The sequence below is a fragment of the Alligator mississippiensis genome, chromosome 11, assembly GCF_030867095.1.
Source record: "Alligator mississippiensis isolate rAllMis1 chromosome 11, rAllMis1, whole genome shotgun sequence".
Taxonomy (NCBI): Eukaryota; Metazoa; Chordata; order Crocodylia; family Alligatoridae; genus Alligator; species Alligator mississippiensis.
Window position 1 is genome coordinate 49,654,494 of NC_081834.1, and position 4,994 is coordinate 49,659,487.

The window sequence follows — 4,994 nt, forward strand, 5'->3', positions numbered from 1 at the left end:
AAAAGTGGGTGTTCCCATTCCAGGAACCAGCTGGTGCCCTGAAGTCATTTCTGCTCCACCTAATCACTTAAACCAGTAATGAATCACTTGCCAGTGCTACAGCTGGGGGAAAGAAACTCAGATGGAAAAAAAAAAGAGGTAGCGAGGTCTCCATATGAAGATCATGAGGCTGATGTTGGTTCCTTATTCCGTTCCTTATTCCTGGTTCCCTAGTCCTTATTCCTATAAAAGAGAGAATGTCATTGTCTGTGCATATGTACTAATTAATATGTAAAATAATATTCCACATCAAGTACAGAGCCCAAATGAAGGTTAGATTAGGATGGGATTATGGGGCAAAATACTTCTTGGGACACCCCAAATTTCATGGCGATGCCACCAGGGGACTGTCCCAAAGACCCCTGACCACAGTCCCACCTGGCCCAAAGCACGGTTTGGCTGTGCCAGGCTGCCAACTAATAGCCCCCATGCCCACTGTACTAAGTATAATGGTTTAAATAAGGAACTGGCTTTCAGGCTGGTATTATGGCTAGAAATTCTGCTTAGGCCACCCATCAGAATACCTCTGTGCCACCGGGGGACTGTCCTGGACATCTGTGACCAGAGACTTGACTGACCAAAAGTGTGGTTTAGCCGTGCCAAGCTGCCAACAGACAGCACCCCAGCCACTGTGCTAAATGTACGGACCCGAATAAGGAACTGGTTTTTGGACCAGGATTATACTCAGAAATCCTTCTTGGTCCACCCCAGTACATGACTCCATGGTTCTGGGGGACTGTCCTGGACATCTCTGATCAGGGACTTGCGCAGCCCAAAGCATGGTTTGGCCATGCCAAGCTGACAACAGCCAGCACCCCAGCCGCTGTGCTAAGTACATGGAACCGAATAAGGAACTGGAATTTGGGCTGGGTTTATACCCAGAAATCCTTCTTAGGCCACCCCACGCTGTGCCTCTGTGGCATCAGGGGACTATCCTGGACATCTTTGATCGCAGACTTGCTCATCCCAAAGCACAGTATGGCCCTGCCAGGCTGCCAACTGACACCACCCCCATAGACACTGTGCTAAGTATCGGGATTTGAAGTTTGGGTTGGGATTATAGCTAGAAATCCTTCTTGGGCCACCCCAGACCACATCTCGGTGCACCGAGAGATGCTCCTGAACATCTGTGACCAACCACTTGCCTGGCCCAAGGTGTGGTTTGTCCATGCCAGGCTGCCAAATGACAGCACCCCAGCCACTCTGCTAAGTATCTGGACCCAAATAAGGACCTGGATTTTGGGCTCGGATTATACCAAGAAATCCTTCTTGGACCACCCCATGCTGTGCCTTTGTGGCACCAGGGGAGTCTCCTGGACATCTTTGACCACAGACTTGCCCGGCCCAAAGCAGGATTTGGCTGTGCCAGCCTGCCTACTGTAAGCAGCCCAGCACAGCCCAAAGTATATGGATCCGAATAAGGAACTGGATTTTGAGCTGGGATTTTAGATGGAAATCCATCTCTGGCCACCCCATAACACATCTCTGTGCCACTGATGAACTGTCCTGGATATCTCTGAGCAGAGACTTGCCCAGCTCAAAGCATGGTTTGGCCGTGCCAGGAAACCAACAGACAGCACCCCAGCCACTGTGCTAAGTATACGGTCTTGAATTAGGAATTGGTTGGTGGGCTGGGATTAGAAATGGAAATGCTTCTTGGGCCACCCCATGTCATGACTCTTTGGCATCAGGCCACTCTCCTGGACACCTCTAACCAGAGTCTTGCCTGGCCCAAGACAGACAGACATTCAGATGGACACACAGACAGCCAGACAAAGCCTTTTATTATGTTAATGGATACGGGGGCTGCAGTTAGCAGCATGGCATGATGAAACCACGCTCTAGGCTGGGCAAGACTCTGGTTAGAGATGTCCAGGGGAGTCCACTGGTGTCACAGAGTCATAGTGTGGTGTGGCCAAGAAGGATTTCCATTTCTAATCCCAGCCCAAAAAGAGTTCCCTATTCAAGCCATTGTCCTTAGTACAGTCACGGAGGGGAGTGGGGGGGGCTGCTCTGAGTTGACAGCGTGGCAGAGCCAAACTGCGCTTTAGGCCGGACAGTACTCTGGTGGGGGATGCCTGGGAGAATCGCCCAGTGCCACAGAGTCATAGAGTGGGGTGGCCCAACAAGGATTTCCATCTCTAATCCCAGCCCAAAAAACAGTTCCTTATTCGAGCCATTATACTTAGTGCAGTGGCTGGGGGACTGTCAGATAGCAGCCGGGCACAGCCAAACTGCCTTTTGGGCCGGGCAAGTCTCTGGTCAGAGATGTCCATGAGAGTCCTCTGGGGTCACAGAGGTATGCCATGGGGTGGCCCAAGAAGGATTTCTAGCTGTAATCCTAGCCCAAAAGCCTGTTCCTTATTCGGATCCATATATCTAGCCCAGTGCCCGGGTACTGTCATTTGGCAGCCTGGCACAGCCAAACCGCATTTTGGGCTGTCACAACCCAAGGGTGTGATTTTTGTTTGTGTGTGCTTCGGCACTGCTAAATTATTTTCCCGCCATTTGTAGCTTTCTTTGCAGGGTGCATTTCTTCGTTGCAGCACAGAAATGCACGTTGCAAGGAGTTCCCGCCATTTGTATTTAAATTTGTGCCCCACTATTGGTCAGTTCTAAATTATTCCCACGTGGCGGCTAGCGATTGGCTTACTAGCCGTATAAGAGGCTTGAGTGGTTTCCGCCCAAGTCGGAGAACTTCGAGCATGCTGCAAAGTGCCTCTAAGGAGATTTGACTTGCGGCTAAACTGATCGATAGACTGATCACCTATCGATTCTGCTCCCTGTTGCCGAATGATCCCTCGACGTACCCTTCCCTGCGCGCAAAGTTCCACGGAGCCTCGAAAACTTCCTGTGAGTGAATCAGAGTTCTTTCCAAGTCCTTAAACTAGGATTTAAGCGAAGTATTCCTGGAAAAGTTCCAGCCTACACCGCGACCATCTTCGGTATAAGTAAACAATCTTAAACAACCATTAAGCGTCCGTGCCTAATTCAAGCGTGCCGCCTGCCTTCCCTGACCCGGCGTGTCCAGGCTGCTGGCCACAGCCCGCGGTGCACAAAAAGGGCCTCGGATTGTTCCCGGCCCGCACATGGGCCAGACAAGTCTCTAGTGAGATACACCTGGTTGAGTCCCCCGGTTGTGCAGAGGTATTCTGATGGGTGGCCCAAGAAGATTTTCTAGCTATAATCCTAGCCCAAAATCCAGTTCCTTATTTGGGTGTACATATTTAGGACTGTGTCTGGGAGGTGGTTTCAGCTGGCAGTTTGGCACGGCCAAGCCACGCCTTGGGCCGGGCAAGTCTCTGGTCAGAGATGTCCAGGAGAGTCCCCTGGTGCCACAGGAGAGTGGTCTGGGGTGGCCCAAGAAGGATTTCTGAGTATAATCTCAGTCCATAATCCAATTCCTTATTCGGTTCCACATATTTATCACTGTTGCCTGGGTCCTGTCTGTTGGCAGCCTGGCACGGCCAAACTGTGTTTTGGGCCGGGAAAATCTGTGGTCAGAGATGTCCAAAAGCATCCCCTGGTGAAACAGAGGTATGTTCTGGGGTGGTCCAAGAAGGATTTCTTGGTGTAATCCCAATCCAAAATCCAGTTCCTTATTCAGTTCCATGTATTTAGCACAGCGGCTGGGGTGCTGTCTGTTGTCAGCCTGGCATGGTCAAACCGCCCTTTGGCCCAGGCAAGTCTGTGGCCAGAGATGTCCAGGAGAGTCTCCCGGTACCACAGAGGTGGGGTCTAGGGTGGCCCAAAAAGGATTTTTGGGTATAATCCCAGCCCAAAATCCACTTCCTTATTCAAGTCCATACACTTAGCAGAGTGGCTGGTGTGCTGTCCATTGGCATCTTGGCACAGCCAAACCACACTTTAGGCCGGGCAAGTCTCTGGTCACAGATGTCCAGGACAGCCCCCCGGTGGCACAGAGGTATTCTGATGGGTGGCCCAAGAAGAATTTCTAGCCATAATCCCAGCCTGAAAACCAGTTCCTTATTCAAGCCATTATACTTAGTACAGTGGGCATGGGGGCTGTTAGTTGGCAGCCTGGTATAGCCAAACCGTGCTTTGGGCCAGGTAGGACTGTGGTCAGGGGTCTTTGGAACAGTCCCCCGGTGGCATCGCCATGAAATTTGGGGTGTCCTAAGAAGTATTTTGCCCCATAATCCCATCCTAATCTGACCTTCATTTGGGCTCTGTACTTGATGTGGAATGTTATTTTACATATTAATTAGTACATATGTATAGACAATTACATTCTCTTGTTTTTAGGATGTGGAATTCATTAATTAAAAGTTTGTATTGGGTCTAGATTAGCTTTGAAAAAGGAACCAGGAACTGGGAACAATAAATAAGGAACTAGGAATAAGGAACCAACTTCAGCTTTGGGTCTGGATCTGGGCTGCAGGTTCTTTGCAGTAAGGTATTGGGGGAGATAAAATATAACTTCAGGTGTGAATATCAGACCCCGATGTAGATCTGAACCTCATAGCTGTCTCGCTTTCCAACTGAAAAATTGTAGTGGGATTCCAGATCTGCACTGAACAGTTCTTACAAGACTGCACAGAGGCAATCACTTGAGCCCATTGGTTTCAATGCTTCAGTCACATGCTTAGGAAGTGATTTGTGGAACACGGATGCTGTTTTTAATCAGAGCCATAAATACCAGTGGGGCAAGAAAATCTTTCCAGATTTGCATTCCCTGCCTGGCACTAGACCTGAATATTGTAACTCCACAGGAGACTCAGCCCACAGTTACAGAGCAGAGCTGGATTTTACATCTAGAGCTGCTTATGAACTCCATGGTGCGTCTACACATATGCTTTAATGTGCAGTAAAGTGTCATGTAAAAAAAACCCATGCTTTTTACTTAATGCACATTAAAATAGGCTAATGTGCATTAAGTATCACTTTAAAAGTGTGCACTTTAGTTAATGCACATTAATCCAGGCTAATGCACA